This window comes from Apium graveolens, chromosome 9, assembly GCF_009905375.1.
Source record: "Apium graveolens cultivar Ventura chromosome 9, ASM990537v1, whole genome shotgun sequence".
In the NCBI taxonomy this organism is placed as follows: Eukaryota; Viridiplantae; Streptophyta; class Magnoliopsida; order Apiales; family Apiaceae; genus Apium; species Apium graveolens.
The window spans coordinates 286,963,909-286,991,061 of record NC_133655.1 but is presented as its reverse complement, the minus strand read 5'-3'; the positions used below and the strand labels follow the sequence as shown (position 1 = coordinate 286,991,061).

The 27,153-nt window shown below is 35.2% G+C and overlaps 1 pseudogene; it reads left to right on the top strand.

Annotated features, from left to right (window-relative positions):
- Nucleotides 1-3,416: 3,416 nt before the first annotated feature.
- LOC141686532 (laccase-5-like) lies at nt 3,417-26,848 on the top strand (annotated as a pseudogene).
- The last annotated feature ends 305 nt before the right edge of the window (nt 26,849-27,153 follow it).

Here is a 27,153-nt window from a genome sequence, read left to right as displayed (position 1 = left end):
CGAAGGTTTCAGCTTGGTCTGAAACAGTGAATCCACAACCGAGTAGCAGTATTGGAACTGACAGATTATGCCACCTTAGTGCAGAAAGCCTCGATTGTTGAAGCAGGCAGTGCACAAAGTTTGAAGGAAAAGGAAAATAGGAAAAAGAAGATTGGAAGTCAAGGCGGAGGAGGAGGAACCGGGAACATGAGTCTTCCGAGCAGGTTTGTCAGGGGAGTGGTGTCCCAACTTGCGAGAGTCCCCGAATTTAGAAAGGCCCCAAGTGAGAGCGTTGGCCAGGGCGGCGGACAATCTAGGGAAACATTTCATAGCCAACCCCGCGCCCTAATACCGGATTGTCAGACATGCGGAAAAAGGCACCTTGGAACATGCACCCAGGCGAGAGCCCCTCTGAAATGCTACAGGTGCAACCAAACCGGACACCTTGCCAACAACTGCACCTGACTCAACGTGATGTGTTTTTATTGTGGGAAGGTAGGGCACATGAGGAAGGATTGTCCGACATTAAGGCCCCCAGCTTCGGGGATGAGCAAAGCTGCGTCCAACCGACCCCTAGCTTCTAGGACTTTCAACATGACCGTTCAGGATGCTGTCCGCAACACTGATGTGATAACAAGTACCCTTCTATTAAATTTCGAACGTGCAAATGTCCTATTTGATTATGGAGCGACCAAGTCATTTATATCTCAAAATTTTGCTAAGAAGTTAAAACTTATCATACCCTTACGTGAGGTATTACAAGTGGAAATAGCAAACCGAGAAATAATTCCTGTAAATCAAGTACACCTTAAATGCAAGTTAAAATTAGAAGGGAAAGTCTTTGAGGTTGACTTAATCCCATTTGCGTTAGGAGAATTTGATATAATCCTAGGAATGGACAGGTCATCCAGTAATGGAGAGCAGATACATTGTGAGCGAAAGAGGGTAAAGATAAGAGTGCAAAATGGAAAGGAAATAGTGTTCAAAGGTCAACGACAGACCCAGAAGTTTGTGACCATGCTTCAGGAAAAGAGACTGTTAAAGAAAGGTAACGAGGCATACTTGGCTTATGTGATGGATACTAAGAAGGAAGTTCCCAACATACAGGACATACCCGTAGTGAATGAATTCGAGGATGTATTTCCAGAGAACTTAACAGGATTGCCACCCGACAGAGAAATAGAATTTGCTATAAAACTAGCACCAGGAACGGCACCAGTGTCCAAGGCCCCTTATAGACTAGATCCAGTTGAGATGAAGGAACTAGCTTCTCAACTGCAGAAGTTATTAGATAATGGGATGATAAGACCCAGTATGTCACCTTGGGGAGCACCAGTACTGTTCGTAAAAAAAAAGGATGGTAGTATGAGATTATGCATAGACTACCGGGAGTTGAATAAGCTGACTATCAAGAATAGGTACCCTCTCCCTAGGATTGATGACCTATTCGACCAGCTCAAGGGTGTTATATACTTTTCCAAAATAGATTTGAGAACAGGATATCACCAGTTGAAAGTCAAACCTGAGGATATACCAAAGACTGCCTTTCGTATTAAGTATGGACACTATGAGTTCTTAGTCATGTCGTTTGGGCTAACCAATACACCTGCAGCCTTTATAGATTTGATGAACAGAGTGTTCAAAAAGTACCTAGATATATGTGTGATAGTTTTCATAGATGATATTCTAATCTGCTCAAGGACAGAGCAAGAACATGCAGAACATTAGAAAAGATGAAGGATTATTCGAGATTAAGCTAGTGCCGGAACTGACTGAAAAGATACGAGCGTGTCAGGAAAAGAAGATGAATGAAGAAAGAGAAATATTGACCGGTGAGGAATTCAGATGTGAGAAAGATGAGAAAGGGATCATGAGGTATGCATCCCGAATTTGGATTCCAAATGTGTAAGAACTAAAGGATGAGCTGCTGCACGACAGGCACATCTCCAGATATTCGATCCACCCAGGAAGTACAGTGGGGGGTGTTGCTATAAAACTTGTCTTTGTTTTAGGACCAGCATTGCTAAACAATCTGACTGTAAGAGATGCTATTACTATCAGCATAATCCTGAGTACTCAAGGAATAGTTCAAGGAGCATACTATGATTTCGAATATAGGAGCCAGGTATGTACATACATTAAAAGCAAGATCTAAATTGTATTATATGAAATTGTCTCCAACCTTATGAATATCAAGTCCAAGGGAATTTCTTGGGTTAACAGCAAAGCTAGAAGATGATTTATCTTTCTTTGTTGCACGTGCCAGAATATTAAGTTTGGACTTGACATTTTTAAGTTTGTGACAAAATGATGGGATCTGTAAATGTAATAATGTTTCTGTAAATTAGATTATAACTAATTATATTAATTATTGGAGTGCAGAATATAGACGGCGAGACCTTTACCTTGGTTATAATGTGGATGGCCGTACTAGCAGCTGCTGCACACCTCTCTGTGAAATACCTGTATGATTACTCAAAATCGTACTACCTCGATGTTAGTAGGATTATGGCAATGGAATGATGTACCAGAGCTGGGGCCAATAGGAGACATTTTGGCATCTGCAGATGTCAACAAACCAGCTTCAGTCTTGGTGGTGCAACAACAGGTCTTCAAGTAAATATGCTAATCTAACTCGGAGTTACAAAAATCTATCGTTCCACGAGCTGCAAATTGTACTAATGATATGTATGTGCAGTGAAACATCAAAAGATTAATCTCATGTACTAATTGTGCTGACACAAGATTCACTGTCTATAAAATTGGATTAGATCCTCATTTGCACTTACCTTGACAATGATGGAGCATAACTTGTACATGTAATCAGTGGCATGAGTAAAATACGAATTCACATTTCTTGGAGGTGTTGTCAGAACTCAAATTGTGCTCGAATTGACTAACTTATGAATAACAACAAACTAGTTACATCATTGCATACAAATATACAATCCGATGAATACCTAACCTGGTTGTACAACTAATTGCGTGTTAAACTTTTTTTAGATACCATATAATTGGAGATTAAAGATACAGAATCATGTGAGCATTCGTGGAGACACGATCAAAATGCAGCAATATTTTTTTTGTCAGGATCAAAATGCAGAAATTCTTGCAAAACTTTTAATTTTTGAAGTATATTTGACAAAATTATTATTTTAATATAAATTTTGTCAAACATTTAATGTTATTCAACGTGGACATGAATATTCTACAAATAAAAATGTTGAGTAGAATAATATATTTTATAATATTTTACTTATAAAATATACATGATTTGCAAGTCATTAAAAAATGATATTTGCAGAATAAGTAAAATAATAAATTTTGTAATATATTATGTAATATATATGAATTACAGGAGTCCGATAAAATAGGGAATTTCATGCAACTTTGCTCCTATATACATATATTATATATTTATAGTAACAAACCTATAAATGTCAAACCACAAATTACTAGAAGAACCTCCACATGGTGAGTTTTTGAACAAAAAGAATGGGTACTGTTGACATTTCAAATAACAAAACAAAATGTCGTGTTGTTAGAATCCGACAATTTTAAAAAAATAAATATGGACAATTTATAGACGTTTACGTACATAAATGAACATAAACCATCTTCCCTCTGTGCAAAACAAACCACTTTTTTTTCTGAACACTCTCTCACTCTACTCTCTCTCTAGAATACCAAAGGTTCATCTCCCATTTCCTCACCGGCGATCGTACAGTCACCGGAGATCACTATATTAATCCCTTCATTAAGGTAACACCCTTTTATATTTCTCATTTTATTACATATCCTACCACTCATTTATTTTTATGTGTGCTTAGGTATTAGGTAAAATGATTGGCTAAAATAATATAAAATAATGATAATGTAAAATTTGTTGAAGCTACAAGAACAGGAGGAGCTCCTAATGTATCTGATGCATATACCATAAATGGCCAACCCGGTGGCCTCTACAATTGCTCCAGTAAAGGTATCAGTGAAGATATTTAACCTGCCTTTCCTTGAATTTAAAGTTGTGATTTTGATGTGGGTAACATTAATTTGTGTGAGTTACAAACTTGTAAAGAGTAATCTTTAAATATTATCGTTTCATTTTCTTCAGTTTGCAATTTCACTTTCTTATTCGCACAATTAATCTGAGCATTATTACTAGATAGCCAATCCATTCCTAAAATAACATCAAACTCCCCTAGCCTAAAAGGTATCAAATCAACTGAGAAATGACATCTTCCTATCTCAATATCACAACTCGGGCATACTCGATCTACTGCAACCTGATCATCATTTGCTAATTTTATGACTAACACTTCATCTAACCACTGAACCTCACAATCTATCTTAGAGATAAAATCTTCAGAAATAAAAGATCTAGTAGCTCCTGAATCAATCAATACTAAAGCATTTACGGAATTTACAGGGAGTGTACCTGCAACCACATTCGGACTCTGTACCGCTTCCTTCATTGACATATTGAAAGTCCTTGCTCTGGGCTGATTTTGTTGTGGTAGTGGAGGTGGAGGTAATGCTAAAACTCTTGGAATACTAGCGGACATTGCAACTCCTCTGCAGTCTCTGGCGATATGTCCTTTTTCTCCCACATTGGAAACAAGTAACTTCTGCTTTTCCCATCGGACATTCTCCAGAATAGTGTCCCCTTTGCTTGCACTTAAAACACGTGACATTTGGCTTGTTGTAAATTCCCGTATGCTTTTTACCACACGTTCTGCAATCAGGTATAGGCGGTCGAATAAGCCTTTGCTGAGTTGGGGCAGGAAGTCGATTACCCATCCTCTGGTTGTTTTGTTCCGGTCTCCTAAAGTTTACTTTTCCTCGAGTTTGAAATCTCGGCCTTTTGTTGAAACGATTCTGAAAATTTCCTGGTCCTTTCTCTTTCTGAGCTGCTTCGCTTTCACCTTCAATAATCATAGCCTTCTGAACAACAGCCGTATAAGTTGTCAGTTCAAACACAGCTACTCTGCTACGAATCCATGGTTTCAGTCCTTGCTGGAATCTCTTGGCCCGCTTCTCATCCGTATCCACTTGCTCTGGAACAAATCTAGCCAATTCAGTGAACTTGGTCTCGTAATCCGCCACTGTTAAGTTGTCTTGCTTCAGCTCCAGGAACTTGATCTCCATCTCTTCATAAAGCGAGGAAAATATTTCTCCAAGAAAAGATCAGTGAATCTATCCCAAGTCACCACACCTTCTCCTTCCAAAACTTTCTTCCATTCCCACTAGTAATTGGCTTCGCCTTTTAGAAAGTAGCTAGCAAAATCCGTCTTCTGTTCTTCCTCAACTTTTACCAACGAAAAAGCCTTTTCTATCTCTTTCAAAAGATATATGTTATGCCGGTTAATCATACCTATACTAATCCGAATGATATAGTCTGAACTATGGTGGATGGATGAATTTGGTTGATGGATATGGATGGATGTGATTGTAAATGATTTGGTAGATTGATGGTATCGGTTTAAGTCCGACTGGTAGTTGATGGTATAGGGGAGATGCTGCCCAAATTTTCAGAGATTACTCTACATATACGGATAAAAAAGTATATTCTCACTCCCAGTTATACTCTGAATGGTTGTGATTTCGGTACTTGAGAAAGAATGTTATGATCGAATTGACTTTATATAATTGGTCTTTGATTCTAGTTAGCTAGTCTTCACCTGGTTTAAGTGATCGAGTAAAAGAGTTAATTGATCAACTTTACCAACTAATGGTTAGCTAAATAGAGATGGATTCCAATTAGATTAAGTCAAGCTCTAACATGATTTTCAGATCCAAAATCAAAGCGGTTAGCAAGTTGAAGGAAGTGATAGCATTAGCTGGAATCAAAAGTTAGTAGAATTAGCGTAATGTTACCACGGACATGTGCGAGACTTTATCTAGATGAATATGCTCTTTTCGATAAACAAGAGGAACAGAAAGTAATTGGTATATGTCAGTAAGAAGAATATTTTCAAGAACTGAAGGTTTAAGATAAAGCAGAGAGGTTCTATTATCTGAAATAGCATTCTCGGAAGGACTGGAAAGTATAACCATATCGAATGGCGATTGAATAAAAGTTTTCGAAAGCTCGTAAATCTAAGTATCTAAGGTACACTAACAAAGTATTCATGTGAATTTGGGAAGAAGAAATGCTGATCAATTGAGGGAAAGTCAAATACGCGAACTACGATGATTTAAGCAAGGCTAAGGAAATAGCTACCGATGAAATTCGATAATTTTGTTTGTAAGAATTTAAATATTATAAATAAAAGCCTTTTATTAATTTCAGAAATGACTTAGCTAATAATGCATATATCAATGTTATCAAGAAAAAGACATTCTTATGTTAGAAGAGTTAATGAGTAATGAGAATGAAGAACTAAATAAGAAAAGAAGTGGAATCAAAAGAATGATAAAGAAATGTTAAAAGATAATCCAGGATATATGTTGTGAACATCAGTTATGCCAGAACTAATAGGGGAATGAAGTAAAACACCGAAAGTTGAAGACAAGAATTTCATTTAAAGAATGCGTGTAAGCAGGGAAGATTAAACAACAGTATTTGTGGCAAACTATTAGAGAAGAACGATACGATAAATCTCATATCGGAGTTCTCCATAATTAAAGTGAAGTCCCGAAGATACTAACGGATGATTTACCAAGGTTACCTCGTAAAATGAGGTAAGAATTTTCGTCGGTTACTGTACGAGTCGAGCTGGTGTCAAAAGCCCTGTATCGTATAACCCAGTAGAAATAAGATATTGAGTGAAGGAAAACTTCAGAAATATGGAATGAAAAGACTAATGAAATAAAAGGGGTACTTCGCGCTACGCACAAAAGTGATCATGGAGAAAAGAGAATGGAGTTATGAAGTCACGCATCGATTATCAGAAATTGCAAGTTTGAAAATTAAGTGAACATAATGTACCAGGAATAATTGGATAGTGTAATTGTATTTATTAATAACATCCTCGCCCATTCAAGAACTAAGGAAGACCAAGTTGAACACCTGAAGATATACATGCGAAGGGTGAGAGATTAGCAACTGCGTTCGAAGCTTCAAAGGTATGAACTTTGGTTATAATTAATTATGAGCTACAAAAGTATGGTTAATTACCAACCAAGCAAGATCTATTCAGAGAAAGGTGTCTTGAGAAGAAAAGAAAGAGTGAATATCACTAAGATTGCAGGGGAATGAATAAAGGGATAGGAAAAGTTAGAAATTGAGAGCAGGTTTGATCCGACTCCTGGAATATACTGATACTTATTTTATTGTTAAATATCAAAGGTCGTATTAATATAGATGATTGGTGTTGACTTCAGTATGGAATGTTGTTAACTTTCATTTTCTCAGGTTAATCTCTCAACCTCATAATTTTTCATAACTTTAGCGTATAATACCAATCTTTCCTTTATAGCCTCTCGCTAACATCATATTCTATTTGTTGCTTGCATAACTCAATTCAACTCTCCATCTCCTATATATAATGGAGCTAACCTACTCCTTCTGAATATATACAGATAAACGCCTTATGAATGCGCTGTATGGGTAACAATGAAGCCAACTCACTTCTACTTATCCCGTCTATTTACTACTTATGAGGAACAACATAACACATCTTAATTATCTTTTTCTTTCTAATTCTAGTAACTCGTGCCTACGTGCGTTTCTAATTGTTACTCGGTGTTGAATCTCGTCCCCATATGTTTCTTCGTTCAAATAATCTATTTTGTAATCACTTCCCATCGCACTGGAGGCTTTTTAACCGTTCCTGTAATCTTCTTCTTCATTTATAAATGATGCACTGGAACCGGGGTGCATTGGCTTTCTGAGATTGACTATGATATTCCCCAAGTACCTTTCCTATAATTCCTCGGTCTCATTATTTTAATCACAATTCAACGGTCTTTCACTGACATTAAATCTGTCAGTTACTCACGTAATCTGAATCAACCTTCATTTTATACGTAGGGAGCTAAATTACCTTTATTAGCCATATACATTTAAACATCTTATGAACTCGTTATGCCTGCAACAACAGGGTCAACTCATTCGTAACCGTTCTAGCTATCTCATTGTCTTGATGGACTAACTTGAGTTATACCAATCTGATTTTCTTTCTAATTTTAACAATTTGCGATTATGCACCTTCCATTTTCCCGACTGTTCAACTTTACTTCTCGCGTCTCCTTCTGTTTGGTTAATCTGGCCTATAATTATTTTTAATCGTACTCAAGAACCTTTAGTTGGTTTCTTGTACTTTCACTCCGTATCCGCCCGATATACTTAGCTCATGGCGTTTAATGCTTCGAAATGTTTTGAATATATTAAAACTAACAATTAAAAAGGCAATCTCGACCATCGCATTTAACTCACCATTTTGTAGTATTTTTCAAATTTTTTTTTTAATTATTAACAAGTATATTCATCGAGTGAAATCTTTTACTGTTTAAAAGGAATATTAATTTGGAATAGAATGAACCATAACTTTATTCAAAACCGAACTCTTGGTACTAATACTAATTTTTGTTGTCATATTCAAAGAATTTTCAGAGAATCAAATCTTAATTTCTACATGATACTGAGCTCTATTTCTGAAGTATAATATACCAAATTGACCTGAAAAACATGCTCTATAACATGGAATCATCAAAACACATCAACAACATCAAGAACAAATTTTCATAATTTAATTATTAAATAATTCGAATATAAATAAATAAATAAGAAAATTACCATGATTTATGGACAGAAACTGATGATTGATTCAGAAAGAAGATTTCGAGAGCTTCGTTTTGATATGCTGCACGCCCGAATCGGAGTTCGATAACGCCTTCGTTCGTGTGTTTGATTCTCGGAAACGTATCGGTTTTCTAGGGTTTCTCTGTGTTTACGATATTTTTACTGGTTGCAAATGAATAAACGAATAAAATAAAATAAGAAATATGCTATATATATTTACGGAATATTGATTCGTTCTGGATCGTTTTGGATCGTTAAATTAGTTGTTTAGCCGCTAAGTAACTGCAATAACGATCCTATTTGATATCAGTTTTGGATAATTATCTCAACCGGACTTTTTTTAAAATACTCTATACGAAAATAATGTAATAATATCCCATCTTTTGAAAATACGGGTTTCGTTGATTTACCGAAATGATTGTCGTATCGAAAATTTTGCGTCGGGCCGCGCACGGGTCAAACCGTAATCCGGATCGAAAAAGTCAAAACACGGAAAATGTCCGGAATTACCAGATTAGGTTAGAAAGGAGTTTCCGGAAGAGTTTCGGGTTGTAAAAACGTAAAAACAATTGAAGTCAGACGATTCCCGACTTTATAAAATAATTTTTATAATTAATCAGAAAATAATTAATAATTCATAAATCATTATAAAATCATCTAACATTCCAAAAATTACCAGAAAAATACCTTAATTATCTATATTTTATTCTGGACATATTAAAATTAACATACTCACATCTTATTACATACAACCATCCAAATATTATTATCAAACACCAGATAATTCACCAAAATTCATATAATATTCACATAATAATCATATATTGTTATAAATAATTATACGAGATGTAACATCCGGGGAAATATCGTATAATTATTTATATCAATATATGATTATTATGTGAATATTATATGGATTTTTGGTGAATTATCTGGTGTTTGATAATAATATTTGGATGTTTGTATGTAATAAAATGTGAGTATGATAATTTTAATATGTCCAGAATAAAATATAGATAATTAAGGTATTTTTCTGGTAATTTTTGGAATGTTAGATGATTTTATAATGATTTATAAATTATTAATTATTTTCTGGTTAATTATAAAAATTATTTTATAAAGCCAGGAATCGTCCGACTTCAATCGTTTTTACGTTTTTACAACCCGAAACTCTTTCGAAAACTCCTTCCTAACCTAATCTGGTAATTCCGGACATTTTCCGTGTTTTGACTTTTACGATCCAGATTCAAGGGGTTATTTATTTATTTCTTTATTTTATGTAATGATTGTTTAGTGACACCAAATCTTGACCCCGAATTTGGGTTGTTACAGTTCTCTGATTTTCTTTCTAATTTTAACAATTTGCGATTATGCACCCTCCATTTTCCTGACTGTTCAACTTTATTTCTCGCTTCTCCTTTTATTTGGTTAATCTGGCCTATAATTGTTTTTAATCGTATTCGAGAACCTTTAGTTGGTTTCTTGTACTTTCACTCCGCATCCGCCCGATATACTAAGCTCATGGCGTTTAATGCTTCGAAATGTTTTGAATCTATTAAAACTAACAATTAAAAAGGCAATCTCGACCATCGCATTTAACTCACCATTTTGTAGTATTTTTCAATTTCTTTTTAATTATTAACAAGTATATTCATCGAGTGAAATCTTTTACTCTTTAAAAGGAATATTAATTTGGAATAGAATGAATCATAACTTTATTCAAAACCGAACTCTTGGTACTAATACTAATTTTTGTTGTCATATAAATTTAGATATCGATATGAACTTTGATGCTAACAACATTCCATACTGAAGTCAACACCAATCATCTATATTAATACCACCTTTGATATTTAACAACAAAATAAGTATCAGTATATTCCAGGAGTCAGATCAAACCTGCTCTCAATTTCTAACTTTTCCTATCCCTTTATTCATTCCCCCGCAACCTTAGTGATATTCACTCTTTCTTTTCTTCTCAAGACACCTTTCTCTGAATAGATCTTGTTTGGTTGGTAATTAACCACACTTTCGTAGCTCATAATTAATTATAACCAAAGTTCATACCTTTGAAGCTTCGAACGCAGTTGCTAATCTCTCACCCTTCGCATGTATATCTTCAGGTGTTCAACTTGGTCTTCCTTAGTTCTTGAATGGGCGAGGATGTTATCAATAAATACAATTACACTATCTTATTACTCCTAGTACATTATGTTCACTTAATCTTCAAACTTGCAATTTCTAATAATCGATGTGTGACTTCATAACTCCCTTCTCTTTTCTCCATGATCACTTTTGTGTGTAGCGCGAAGTACCCCTTTTTTTCATTAGTCTTTTCATTCCATATTTCTGAAGTTTTCCTTCACTCAATATCTTATTTCTACTGGGCTATACGATACAGGGCTTTTGACACCAGCTCGACTCGTACAGTAACCGACGAAAATTCTTACCTCATTTTACGAGGTAACCAAGGTAAATCATTCGTTAGAATCTTCAGGGCTTCACTTTAATTATGGAGAACTCCGATATGAGATTCATTGTATCGTTCTTCTCTAATAGTTTGCACGAATGCTGTTGTTAAATTTTCCCTGCTTACGCGCATTCTTTGAATGAAATTCTTGTCTTCAACTTCCGGTGTTTTACTTCATTCCCCTATTACTTCTGGCATAACTGATGTTCACAACATATATCCTGGATTATCTTATAACATTTCTTTATCATTCTTTTGATTCCACTTCTTTTCTTATTTAGTTCTTCATTCTCATTACTCATTAACTCTTCTAACATAAGAATGTCTTTTTCTTGATAATATTGATATATGCATTATTAGCTAAGTCATTTCTGAGATTAATAAAAGGCTTTTATTTATAATATTTAAATTTTTACAAACAAAATTATCGAATTTCATCGGTAGATATTTCCTTAGCCTTGCTTAAATCATCGCAGTTCGCGTATTTGACTTTCCCTCAATTGATCAGCATTTCTTCTTCCCAAATTCACATGAATACTTTGTTAGTGTACCTGAGATACTTAGATTTACGAGCTTTCTAAAACTTTTATTCAATCGCCATTCGATATGGTTATACTTTCCAGTCCTTCCGGGAATGCTATTTCAGATAATAGAACCTCTTTGCTTTATCTTGAACCTCCAGTTTTTGAAAATATTCTACTGTAAGTCATATGTCATAGCCTATTTGTATATTTGAGGATTCAACTCAACTCAAATAAGAATGTAATAAGTAAATAGTGGATCTACCGTCAGAGAGATCTCGCAAAGTAATATCTGTCAAAGGATTCAGAAACAAGGTTCATCTACAGACTTGAGGAGTTAATTCACTGGAAGAAGTTCAAGAAGTTGATCATGCCTCAGTGATATAAATCAAGATCGTGGATTTAATCAAGTGACAGAGATCTCGTCAGGGTATCAATTAATTACAAGGATTTAATCTGAAGAAAATCAAAGTGTCAAAGTCAAGACATGAAGAAACGTCACGGAAGTTAGTCACTCATGAACCAGACAGTACATCGAGTGTCAACATTGAAGTGGTGGAATTGATTCATAATTTTCAGTGATTTTCAGAAGATCTGCAGAAGGATGGGTGTTGTTGAAGACTAGAATTAATTCTCTATTAATTAATTAAGTCATCTAATTTAATTAAGAAAATAAATTATATCTGCGAAGAATAATTTATTTATTAATTGAATTAATTGATTAATTAATTCTGAATTAATTTTAGGAATTTTTAGAATTTAAATTGGATTAAAATCTGCATTAAATCAGCAAGACAATTGAAAATGAACTAGCATGACAATCAGGATTGTCATACCGATTGTCATGCTAGGCCATTTTCAATAGTCTCACCGAAAGTTACACTAGGAGAAGGATTGTCTTGCTAGTTCATTCTGATTGTCATGCTAGTTCATTTAGATTGTCTTGCTAGTTCAATCCATTGTCCTACCGAAAGTCTTGCCAGCTATAGGATTGTCATGTCAATTCAATTCTATTCGGTTGTTGATTAAAAAGAAGCAGAGAAGCAGCAACTCAATAATCCAGAACACAGAAGTCAAGAAAAAAAGCAGAAAAGAAAAACAAGAAGAAATATTTCATCTTTTCATCTGCATACGTCAAGATTAAATTTCTAGATTGTAAAGTTAAATCCAATCCACTAGAAATCTTTATCTTGCTCTTGTGTAACAATCTAGCGGATTAAAATCCCTAGAACTTAATCTCAAATCGCGTTTAGCATTTGATTCTAATTATTGCAAAAATAGAAAAAGTTCATGTCGAATTTATTCTAAATTTGTGATAATTAATTTGAGATTAATTCCTTGTAATCGATACAGTTGTTGTAACACCTTTCAAGTTTAATAATATTCTTATTTAACTTGAATTTTGTTTCATATTTTTTATTCCGCATTTAATTCGATTATTCGGTACTGTTTGTATTCAACCCCCCCTTCTACAAACACATTGGGACCTAACAATTGGTATCAGAGCCTTCTGATTAACGAACAAATCAAGATCCTAGACTTTTGTGATTTTTCAACTCCTTGAATTTTTATTTATTCAAAAATTCATAATGACTTCACAAAAAGTTGGAACCGTTAAAATTCCACTATTTGATAAAGAAAATTATATCATGTGGAAGAAGAAGATGCTATTATTTTTACAAGTTGCAAATCCCAAATATCTGAACTTGTTAAAGAAGGGTCTAAAAACTCCAATGGTTATTGAACCAGAGGTGATAGTAGATGATGTTGTGATTACCAAAGCTAGAACCTATCCAAAAGAGCCTGAAGATTTTACTCCTGCTGAGAAGGAAGAAGCCTCCTTGGATGCCAGCCTTCAATTAATATTAATTGATTCCCTTGATCCCTTGATGAACAGACATGTGATGAACTGTAAAAATTCCAAACACATGTGGGAAACTATTGAGGTGATTAATGAAGGCACAGAGGAAGTTAGGGAGAACAAGTTGGAGATCCTAACCTCTGAGTATGAATATTTTAAATCAAATCCAGGAGAAGGAATTACTGAAGTGTTTGAGAGGTACAATGCGTTGATCAACAACCTGAACATAAATGGGAAATATTATTCAATCAGGGAGGTCAACAAAAAGTTCCTTTTAACACTGCCAACTCATCTTGAACATAGAATCAGTGCCATTAGGGAAGCTACAGATCTGAGTGAGATTTCTTTGAACAGGCTCTATGGAGTGTTAAAAATCTATGAGTTGGAGCAGATTCAACAGAAGGAAGTCTACGGGAAGGATAGAATGGTCAGCACATCTACTGCACTTGTAGCTGAAGGTCAACAACAACAGCAATCTCAACAGTTAGAAAGAATGGTACAGTTTTCCAAGGGTGAGGAAAATGAGTTAGTAGCAGAATATGATCCTCCTACTACAAATCAATCAAGTGATGATTTTTATTCCTTGGAAGAGCTGGAGCAATTGGAAGATGAATCAATGGCCCAAATTGTCAAGAGATTCTCCCATGTCAGATTCAGGAGGAATCCCAAGCTTAAGTACAAGTCCAACTACTACAAATTCCAGAAAGGTGGATCTTCATCCTCTAACACCAGCAGTGGTGGGTACAAAACAGGAATGGTTGATCGGAGCACCATTAGATGCTATAACTGCAATGAGTTGGGACACTTTGCCACAGAATGTAGGAAGCCAAAACAAGTAAGAAAGAACTCTGAAAGGGCTTATCTGGCAAAGGGAAGAAGCTGGGATGATACTGACAGTGAAGATGAAGATGAAGGAAATCTTGCTCTTATGGCTATTGATGGAAAAGCTTCATCGTCAAGAATAGAGGTAAAACTTTCTGATGCTGAAATGGTTTATCATCTAAGAGGTAACTTAGATTGTGCACGTCGTGATAATGAACTGTTAAGTTTACAGATCATAGACCTTGAGAAAGAGGTCAATGAATTAAGACTTGTGCACATTAATCAAGACAAATTAAAAGAACAAGTATCTTTTCTAGAGAATAGAGTTGACTGTTATAGAAAACTCGAAACTATTCTCAAAGACAAGATCACCGGTCTTGAGACTAAGGTTAGAGCCTACTTCAATTCTTGTTCGAAGGCTAAAGAGTTCTACAGTAAGCAAGCTGTTAATCAAACATCTGGAATAGGTTATGATTACAATGTTGCTATTGGAGAATTAGGCATAAACTCTCCTCCTCATGTTTGTGCTAAAGGGAGGGAAGTACCACATGTGCTTAAGGGTGTTGATGAACCCCTCTATAAAGCATCAATTGCTGAACCATTTGATGCGACCTCTTCTGTTATTCAAGAAGAAATACGTGCTGAGGATCATGCTTATGAGAAGATTGTTTCCAAGTCAAGTGAGTCGAAAGTTCCAGTCAAAGTTGTGAAAGCAACTGAGACTAACTCAGACATACATGAGTTGGATAACAATAATGCCATGTCTACCATGCATAAATTACCTGCTATTAATCACTCTCATAAAGCATGTGGTGTTGCTAATTGTATGTCTTGTGCTTTTAATATGATGTATGCTTATTTTAATGGTAAGCATGTGTCTAATGATAAGACTACTCCTCGTCAGCATGTGAATAACAAGAAACATGATAGGTCTAAGACTGCCAGTCCTTCTAAGGCTAGAAAGGAGACATTTGTGCCTAAGCTTAAACAGAAATTTGTTAAGGCTGTTTACAAGGTCAAATGTTCAGTCATTGAGAAAGTTGAGACAATTAAAATTAAAAATGTTGTTTTGCCTGACAAAGGACAGTTCTACAAGTATGCCGGGCCCAACCAAGTTTGGGTTCCGAAGAAGGTCTAATCCATTTGTAGTGCAGGGCATTAAACAAGTATAACCGGTAGTGTGGATTCTTGACAGTGGATCATCAAGACATATGACCGGAGATAGAGCCCTGCTATCAAATGTGGTTGAGAAAGCTGGCCCCATGGTTACCTTTGGAGATAACAGCAAAGGTTTATCCGAGGGATATGGCTGTTTGCAAGCTGGGAATGTTATCATTGTAATTTTGTATATTGTGCTAGGTTATTATCATGAAGCAGTATCCAACATATAGCACCAGTGACGAGACTTGAGAATATTACGACATATCAGGCACCTGCTGCACATTACACTTGGAATTGTACTCTAGTAAGATGTGTACAAGTGTACTCCTGATTGGTGAGTTAAAAGAGGAAGTCAGTGCACCACAGTTCATGGACTTTGCAGCTGCAGATCTATTGGACTATGCAATCTCTTCTTCACAATCTCACTTCAGGTTGGTATGAACTAGTATACTGCTCAAGCAATCGTCAAGGACATGGTATGGCACTCTAACTGCAGTTACAGTTTTATATGAATAAGTAGAGTCGTCATATTTATAACTATCTTATCACTAGGCACAATCATATTGTTTTATATGTGCAGTGGTATATTGTTTATGCAACATAACAGTTAGTATCTAAAGTACTTGACAAGTATCGATCAATGATATGTTGTTAACATTATGTTGCAGATATTTGTAAGCTTTTGATATGAATGAGAATTACTTAGACTTTACCCTAAGTGATCAATATTTTATCAAAAACTCATTCATATTGAAAAACAAAATCAAACTTCTTTCTACATTAGTGATTTCTTATTTCATGTAAAATCATTTGAAATCACTATTGTAAATCATTTTCTCTCTATTACCATATGTTCTGTGTTACAGGTTCAGTCTCCAATGACTTTCTTTCATTGACAGTCATGAGGTTGAAAACCCACAACGTCTATCCCAGACTGTAAAGACAAACACAAAAACAGAACCAACCAACACTCTCTTACCACTAAATGTAGTATGAATGAGCATGAGGGAGATAGTGCCTTAGTGCACCACATAAGGAAGGTTCTGTAGTCAACCCAGTAGCTCTGTCTCCTACATAGATGAGTAGTATTTAAACCGAGACAACTGCTAGCCCCCATACATCTTCTCAAAAAGATGTAATGGCTGAAAAAGGCACAAAAACAGTTACTAGATTCATTCTCTCAACAGGATGCGTCTATTGAAATTTGCTTGTCGGCCAAGGTATCCGATGTAGTGTCACCACTTCAAACATAACAATTCTTGATGCACAAGGAGAGGTTACACACACAAAGGATGAGTTGACGGAAACAAGAGTTTCGACCATTTTAAGGTCAGATTCGATTGTTCAAGGTTCGTTAATGGACCAATTGCCTTTATGTCAGTGGTCAGTGTCTACCTCCCCAGGCTTAAATCCCCTGGATGCATCTGCGGATAGTGGATCTGACATAGGTGCAGATCGGCAACTTGTTGACAATGATTCAGATATTACCTGATGAGTCACAAGGAAATGTCTTCACAGACATTAGAAGGGAACCTTGATCTTTATGCTAAATTCTTTGGATCATTGTTTACCTTCCCAGAATTCAAATCTGGAACCCTCAAAGGGAAACTAGCAACTTGTAGATTATGACTCAGATTCATCTGACGAGTTTAACAGGGATGGGGATTTGTGAACTCCCATTGCACCACCTGTGACCTCCTTAAGGATGGCTAAGGTGATTTTCCTTGCAGGTACAACTGGATTATGGAGCTATGAGAGAAGAGTGATACACTTGTGAGAATGAGTGTAAACACGAGTGGAGAGAAGAGTGAAACACATGTGAGGTACACTAAAACACAATCACACACTCACAATGAGGAAGAAAGAGAAACTACTTGTTATTTCTTTTCCAACCAAGTAAAATATGAGAACTCCTTCAGACGACGTCATACATTCCTTCTTTAAGGGGGAGATAAAAGCTTAAGTAATAGTTTGGAGGATTCCTCAACTAAGGGGGAGAAATAGCAGGGAGGAAGAAAAAGATCCTAAAAATGTACACTACACCACACCATTGTTGTTTGTAACTACGGATCCTATTGTACGGGAGAGGTGGTAAACACAAGGTGATTTCCTAGTAAGGGAAGAAGCTGTTAGGGGAGTACCATTGGTTTTTATCTGCGGATCCTATTGTACGGGAGAGGTGGTAAACACAAGGTGATCTTCTTTAATCAGTTGATTCTCATAGGGGGAGAAGCAAGAGATATGGGCTTCTCAACAGGAAATGTGGTTGTACAAATGAAGATGGAACTACTTGAAGATATGTTCAGTCTAGAGGAACATCTACTTGGAATCTGGAAAATGTTAAATCTCATCCAGAACTTTTCTGCTATTTACTTTGCATGTATGTTTATATCTTTTTCTTATTTGTTAGTTGAGTTATCCTCTAGGTATTTGTGTGTTATTGTCTAACAAACAAATAGGGGGAGATTGTAAGTCATATGTCATAGCCTATTTGTATATTTGAGGATTCAACTCAACTCAAATAAGAATGTAATAAGTAAATAGTGGATCTACCGTCAGAGAGATCTCGCAAAGTAATATCTGTCAAAGGATTCAGAAACAAGGTTCATCTACAGACTTGAGGAGTTAATTCACTGGAAGAAGTTCAAGAAGTTGATCATGCCTCAGTGATATAAATCAAGATCGTGGATTTAATCAAGTGACAGAGATCTCGTCAGGGTATCAATTAATTACAAGGATTTAATCTGAAGAAAATCAAAGTGTCAAAGTCAAGACATGAAGAAACGTCACAGAAGTTAGTCACTCATGAACCAGACAGTACATCGAGTGTCAACATTGAAGTGGTGGAATTGATTCATAATTTTCAGTGATTTTCAGAAGATCTGCAGAAGGATGGGTGCTGTTGAAGACTAGAATTAATTCTCTATTAATTAATTAAGTCATCTAATTTAATTAAGAAAATAAATTATATCTGCGAAGAATAATTTATTTATTAATTGAATTAATTGATTAATTAATTCTGAATTAATTTTAGGAATTTTCAGAATTTAAATTGGATCAAAATCTGCATTAAATCAGCAAGACAATTGAAAATGAACTAGCATGACAATCAGGATTGTCATACCGATTGTCATGCTAGGCCATTTTCAATAGTCTCACCGAAAGTTACACTAGGAGAAGGATTGTCTTGCTAGTTCATTCTGATTGTCATGCTAGTTCATTTAGATTGTCTTGCTAGTTCAATCCATTGTCCTATCGAAAGTCTTGCCAGCTATAGGATTGTCATGCCAATTCAATTCTATTCGGTTGTTGATTAAAAAGAAGCAGAGAAGCAGCAACTCAATAATCCAGAACACAGAAGTCAAGAAAAAAAGCAGAAAAGAAAAACAAGAAGAAATATTTCATCTTTTCATCTGCATACTTCAAGATTAAATTTCTAGATTGTAAAGTTAAATCCAATCCACTAGAAATCTTTATCTTGCTCTTGTGTAACAATCTAGCGGATTAAAATCCCTAGATATTAATCTCAAATCGCGTTTAGCATTTGATTCTAATTATTGCAAAAATAGAAAAAGTTCATGTCGAATTTATTCTAAATTTGTGGTAATTAATTTGAGATTAATTCCTTGTAATCGATACAGTTGTTGTAACACCTTTCAAGTTTAATAATATTCTTATTTAACTTGAATTTTGTTTCACATTTTTTATTCCGCATTTAATTCGATTATTCGGTACTGTTTGTATTCAACCCCCCCTTCTACAAACACATTGGGACCTAACATCTACTTACTGACATGTACCAATTACTTTCTGTTCCTCTTGTTTATCGAAAAGAGCATATTCATCTAGATAAAGTCTCGCACATGTCTGTGGTAACATCACGCTAATTCTACTAACTTTTGATTCCTGCTAATGCCATCACTGCCTTCAACTTGCTAACTGCTTTGATTTTGGATCTGAAAATCATGTTAGAGCTTGACTTAATCTAATTGGAATCGATCTCTATTTAGCTAACCATTAGTTGGTAAAGTTGATCAATTAACTCTTTTAACCGATCACTTAAACCAAGTGAAGACTAGCTAACTAGAATCAAAGACCAATTACATAAAGTCAATTCGATCATAACATTCTTTCTCAAGAACCGAAATCACAACCATTCGGAGTACAACTGGGAGTGAGAATATACTTCTTTATCCTTATATGTAGAGTAATCTCTGAAAATTTGGGCAGCATCTCCCCTATACCATCAACTACCAGTCGGACTTAAACTGATACCATCAATCTACCAAATCATTTACAATCACATCCATCCATATCCATCAACCAAATTCATCCATCCACCATAGTTCAGACTATATCATTCGGATTAGTATAGGTATGATTAACTGGCATAACATATATCTTTTGAAATGAGACTTAAGGTCTTAATTCTCTGGATTTTTAAAATAATTTTCGAAATTAAATATAGATTTTTATGATTAAAACAGAATTTTAAAATAATTTTTAAAATAAAAGAATTCGGAAACGACTTCTGATTTTTGATTTAGGGAAAATATGGATTAAAGCCGGGTTATATCCCGGGTCGAAACTGACCCGACCGGGTCGTTGAAGAACAGGCCGGCCGGTGCAGATTCCGGAGGCCGGGAACGAACTCCGGTGAACTAATTCACAGCCATAAACAGATGGGTTGATGTGAATTCTGTTACCCACCAATTCCATCTCGTCATAGCAACAATAATACGGCTTAATCTATCACAGGCACCCCCTGAAACCCCGTTCCTGGCGACCATCGCCATTAACTCCGGCGAGGTGCTTGAAAATTCGGCCACTCGATTCGGGGTTCCAACACAGAAACTATATATATGAATCAACTTAAAACTTCACGATCTACACTCATGTAACCTCCAAATCTCCCCAGAATCAACCAAATTAAAATCCCCAAATTTCGATATAAACCCTAATTAACGGAATTTATATTTCACCTATTGTTCGAATGATTTAATGGCATATACAGAAAGAGAATAGAAATCTGAATGTTTAATTAATATTCCTTTTAAAGAGTAAAAGATTTCACTCGATGAATATACTTGTTAATAATTAAAAAAAAGAAATTGAAAAATACTACAAAATGGTGAGTTAAATGCGATGGTCGAGATTGCCTTTTTAATTGTTAGTTTTAATATATTCAAAACATTTCGAAGCATTAAACGCCATGAGCTTAGTATATCGGGCTGATACGGAGTGAAAGTACAAGAAACCAACTAAAGATTCTCGAGTACGATTAAAAACAATTATAGGCCAGATTAACCAAACAAAAGGAGACGCGAGAAGTAAAGTTGAACAGTCAGGAAAATGGAAGGTGCATAATCGCAAATTGTTAAAATTAGAAAGAAAATCAAATTGGTATAACTCAAGTTAGTCCATCAATACAATGAGATAGCTAGAACGGTTACGAATGAGTTGACCCTGTTGTTGCAGGCATAACGAGTTCATAAGATGTTTAAATGTATATGGCTAAGAAAGGTAATTTATCTCCCTACGTATAAAATGAAGGTTGATTCAGATTACGTGAGTAACTGACAGATTTAATGTCAGTGAAAGACCGTTGAATTGTGATTAAAATAATGAGACCGAGGAATTATAGGAAAGGTACTTGGGGAATATCATAGTCAACGTCAGAAAGCCAATGCACCCCGGTTCCAGGGCATCATTTACAAATGAAGTAGAAGATTACAGGAACGGTTAAAAAGCCTCCAGTGCGATGGGAAGTGATTACAAATTAGATTATTTGAACGAAGAAACATATGAGGACGAGATTCAATACCGAGTAACAATTGGAAACGCACGTAGGCACGAGTTACTAGAATTAGAAAGAAAAAGAGAATTAAGTTGTGTTATGTTGTTCCTCCTAAGTAGTAAATAGACAGGATAAGTAGAAGTGAGTTGGCTTCACCGTTACCCATACAGCGCATTCATAAGGCGTTTATCTGTATATATTCAGAAGGAGTAGGTTAGCTCCATTATATATAGGAGATGGAGAGTTGAATTGAGTTATGCAAACAACAAATAGAATATGATGTTAGCGAGAGGCTATAAAGGAAAGATTGGTATTATACGCTAAAGTTATGAAAAATTATGAGGTTGAGAGATTAACCTGAGAAAATGAAAGTTATATACTTGAAAAGTATTAGTATTATTCCTTAGCGTGATTCTGAGGACAGAATCCTTTTAAGGGAGGAAGGATGTAACATTCGGGGAAATATCGTATAATTATTTATATCAATATATGATTATTATGTGAATATTATATGAATTTTTGGTGAATTATCTGGTGTTTGATAATAATATTTGGATGTTTGTATGTAATAAACTGTGAGTATGATAATTTTAATATGTCCAGAATAAAATATAGAAAATTAAGGTATTTTTCTGGTAATTTTTGGAATGTTAGATGATTTTATAATGATTTATGAATTATTAATTATTTTCTGATTAATTATAAAAATTATTTTATAAAGCCAGGAATCGTCCGACTTCAATCGTTTTTACGTTTTTACAACCCGAAACTCTTTCGAAAACTCCTTCCTAACCTAATCTGGTAATTCCGGACATTTTCCGTGTTTTTACTTTTTCGATCCGGATTACGGTTTGACCCGTGCGCGGCCCGGTGCAAAATTTTCGATACGATAATCATTTCGATAAATTAACGAAACCCGTATTTTCAAAAGACGAGATATTATCACATTATTTTCGTATAGAGTATTTTATAAAAAGCCCGGTTGAGATAATTATCCAAAACTGATATCAAATTGGATCGTTATTGAAGTTACTTAGCGGCTAAGCAACTAATTTAACGATCCAGAATGATCCAATATTCCATAAATATAAATAGTCTATTTCTTATTTCCTTTATTCCGTTTATTCATTTGCAACCAGTTAAAATACCGTAAATACAGAGAAACCCCTAGAAAACCGATACGTTCCTGAGAATCAAACACACGAACGAAGGCGTTATCGAACTCCGATTCGGGCGTGCAGCATATCAAAACGAAGCTCCCGAAATCTTCTTTCTGAATCAATCATCAGTTTCTGCCCAAAAATCATGGTAATTTTCTTATTTATTTATTTGTATTCGAATTATTTAAGAATTAAAATAGGAAAATTTGTTCTTGATGTTGTTGATGTGATTTGATGCTTCCATCGTGTAGATAATATTTTTCTGGTCAATTTGGTATATTATATGTCAAAAACTGAGTTCAATAACATGGTTAAATTTGAGTTTGATTTTCGGGTTATGAAATTAGGGTTTTGAACTTTGAATGTTCTTAATTGGAAATTGGGTATTTCTTTGTTTGGGGTTATTATATGAAATCGGTTGTATAAATATATAGATCGTGAAGAGACGAATCAAACGGTATCGATGAAATTAGCGGAAGATACATGGAAGGCGTTGGTCGGAAAACGAACAACCGGCGGCGTCAGAATGTTTGGACGGATTTTCCCGTCGACTCCGTGCTTGTTTGATCATACTAGTGGCTTAATTGAATTCCTGACAGCAAGGAGATCATGTGATGTTAATATGGTTGATTTCTGGGCACACATAGCGTTTCCCGGCGAGCTCGGTGGCAGCGTTAATGGCTGCCGCTGCCGGAGCCGACGGGGTGGGGAAGGTGACGGTGGCGAAATTACCCTTTAGCCCCTGAACTTTTCCTACCTTGCAAAATTAGTATTTCTGTTTTAAACCTTTACGAAAACTTGATTTTAGTTTTAGTTATTTTCAAAAACGATATTCAGTTATAGTTTATTTTCAAAAACTATTTATAATTATTTTTAAATTATTAAAAATCAATATTTTTTATTTTAAAAATTTATTTTAAATTCGAAATTAAATATTAATTATTTAATTAATTAATTTTAAGTGCTAAATAATTATTTGATTAATCAATTAATTTAATTATTAATTATTAATTGATTAATTGATTTAATTAGTTATTAATTAATTTTAATTGATTAATTAATTAGCTTTAATTAATTCTTTTGGATTTAAAAATCTGAATATAGTTTTGAACTTTAAAATATTATTTTAAATTATTTTGAAAGGCTCGATAATTATTATAAAATCATTTTAAAGTCATATTTAGGTATTCGAACCCTATTATTTAATTATTAAATGATTCGGAGACCGTTTTAATTCCGAAAAATGTTCGAAAATTCATAATATGTCAACCGTTCGTCCGCTTGATACGAAACGAACGCCTCTAGACTCAGAAAAATATTTTGCTTCTATTAAAAATAATTTAGAGACCTAAATTCCTTCGTATCTAAATGACGTTTGTTGTAGGGATCATTCCGAGTCAATAATTGATTGATAAAATATTCTTTTTGACCCTATTTCAACTCTAAACATATCGAGACCTATCTTTTGACGATTCAACTTATGTGCTACATGAATTACGTGATTATGTGTTATCTGGATAATATGATTACCTGCCCTATGTGTACGTATTATGCAAATAATGAGTCAGCATGTCTTTTGAATGTTATCTGAATGAGATGTGATTCTTATATATATTATTATCGGGCGGGTAGACGATAGGGATAAGTGTATAGACTAGTCAATTATATATTATCAGTTCATTGAATAGTATTATTTGTGATAGATGCATATAGTATGAGACGTTCAAAGCCAGATAGAGATAGTAGAAGTAAAGCCTGATTGCGTGTAATACTGAAATGAGTGGATTCGGAATAAAGATAACCTAAGAAGGTAAATGATAAGAAAGGTCAAGTAGCTCGTCAAGGGTAATACAGAGGCGACGTGACTGAGTGATATGGCAACTAGTTAAAGATCAGAGGGATTCTCAATTGAGGCAAGTATTCCTAACCTTTCTCCTTAAATACTGCAAATATTTATTCGCTCCTATTCTAAGTTCAGAATAGTTAACTGTTTTATGTTTCACTGCAATTACTCATATTATGCCAGTTCTTTTCATTACTGTTCCTATAATTCGATTGCTCTCTTGAGCAAATAACCATTCGTTCGGGTTATTTGCGAACCCTAATTTGGGATGTTTTGAAATTAAAAATGATTTGATATCAAAATACTCTACGGGCTAGATGGTTACTATACGGGCTGGGTTTTACCCAGACCATTGATTAATAGGCCATAGTTGCCTGGGTGCCCCATATGTTGGTTGGGTCTATGCAGTTGGGTATAGATCCGCACTGTATCCTGACTGATCAGCAGGTTATAGTGCATATGTTGGTTTCTAGTGTCCAGTCCAATTTGTTGTTGATCGCCATTAACGGCATTCTCTCTCGAATGATTTTATGATTCCAAAACCGGACAAAACCCTGATTCAGGAGATGAATCGGGAAATCGCTTGGCATTTTTGGATTTTAGTTAAAGGCTGATGACAGCCAATGTTTATTAACTCACTCACTTAAATTAAATCGAATTGTGTAAACTTGTTTTGAGATGTTTTCCGGAAGTTTTCTTTTGATATTAATGTTTGAAACTCAAGATATATACTTGCTGGGCATTTTTGGCTCACTCTTGCTTTGTCAATTCTTATTTCTGCCAGAAACAGATAAGGATAAAAATGAATAGCTTAGATAGACAGCAGAAGATCGAGAAATCTCCGCTGTGAGAGGTTGAAGAAGTTAGAAGAATATGATTCGAGCGTTAGTTCAAAGGTATTTATAATTGTATATTAGTTGTTGTAAGTTATAGAAGATTAGATTCTTGTTTCATACCATAACCTGTAAACGATCCGGATTCAAGGGGTTATTTATTTATTTCTTTATTTTATGTAATGATTGTTTAGTGACACCAAATCTTGACCCCGAATTTGGGTTGTTACAGTTGGTATAACAAAATAAGTACCTTGTAATTTTTGAAGTAAATATACTGGTAGTCTTTTATGTCAAACATGTTTTTCTTCTAGCAATAAATTAATTATGGCTTAAAAGTCGATCACAACTTAAGTCAGTTGGCTAAAGCCAACTAATATCAATTTGCTAATGAAAGTCATACAACAGCTCTACTGGCTGCCCTGTTTTGCTTTTCCACAGAAACTGTGATTGTTCCAGTGGATTCAGGAGAAACTAACCTTCTGCGAGTCGTCAACTCAGCGCTAAACCAACAACTCTTCTTCGCCATAGCTAACCACAAGATGACTGTTGTTGGTGCTAACGCCTCCTATGTTAAACCCTTCACCACCAATACACTCATGCTCGGACCAGGTCAGACAACCGATATGTTAATAAACGCTGATCAAACACCTTCTCGCTACTACATAGCAGCACGTGCTTATGCCAGTGCCCAAAATACACCTTTTGACAACACTACCACCACAGCCATTCTTGAATACAAAAGTGCACCTTGCCCAACCAAAGGAACCTCTATCAAGCCTGTCTTACCTTCTCTGCCCGCATTTAATGACACCGCCACAGGAACAAGATTCTCTACCAGCTTCAGAAGCCCCAGAAAAGTTGAAGTACCAACAGACATAGATGAAAGCCTTTTCTTTACAGTTGGTTTAGGCCTAAACAGATGCCCCTCAGGTGCCAACGCTAACACATGCCAAGCTCCAAACCGGACTCGCTTCACAGCTAGTATGAACAATGTATCATTTGTACTACCATCAAACTTCTCATTATTACAAGCACATCATTAAGGGATTCCAGGAGTTTTTACTACTGATTTTCCAGCAGCTCCCCCAGTGAAATTTGATTACACCAGTAATGTTAGCCGTTGGTTATGGCAACCAACAAGGGGGACTAAACTGTTAGAATAATATAAGATCCTGAAAAGGGCCATTCTCTAACATAAACTATACAGGCTGAAGTATGGATCAAATGTGCAAGTAGTGTTATAAGGCACAAGTATATTCACAGCTAAAAACCACCCTATTCATCTCCATGGATACGACTTTTACATAATTGCAGAGGGATTCGGAAACTTCAATCCTAAAACTGATACATCTAAATTCAACCTGGTTGATCCACCACTTCGTAATACAGTTAGTCTACCGGTCAGCGGATGGGCTGTCATTAGATTTGTTGCCGACAATCCTGGTAAAATTACTAAACATTGACTTACAGAAAACAAAAAAGAAAGGGTTCAACATTCTAACGAATTAATTGTTTTGTATGATGACAGGAGTTTGGATAATGCATTGTCACTTGGAAGTTCACATCACTAGGGGTTTAGCCATTTTGTTGTTGACAATGGAGTTGGGGAATTATAATCTCTAGAGCACCCCCCTGCAGATTTTCCGGTGTGCTAATAGACATTACTTAAGTTACCGGCCTTTAAATAGGGACACTGCCTACTTTTTCCGGTTATAATTCAGTACAATTATTACCCGCATTGGGGTCTGTTTTCTTTCGAATTAGTGGTATTTTTTTGATCAAAAAAACAATTAAACAGGGTCATGAAAAATATGTTCTTCTGCTTTTAACACAGGAGGAGCAAGTTTCTTGGTTGATGGCTCAATACAGTTGTTGTATACTTGTATTTTTTATATTTATAATTAATTCTACCAGTTTCTTGAATAAAATTCCATTGGGCTCCTGTCAATTGTATTACATG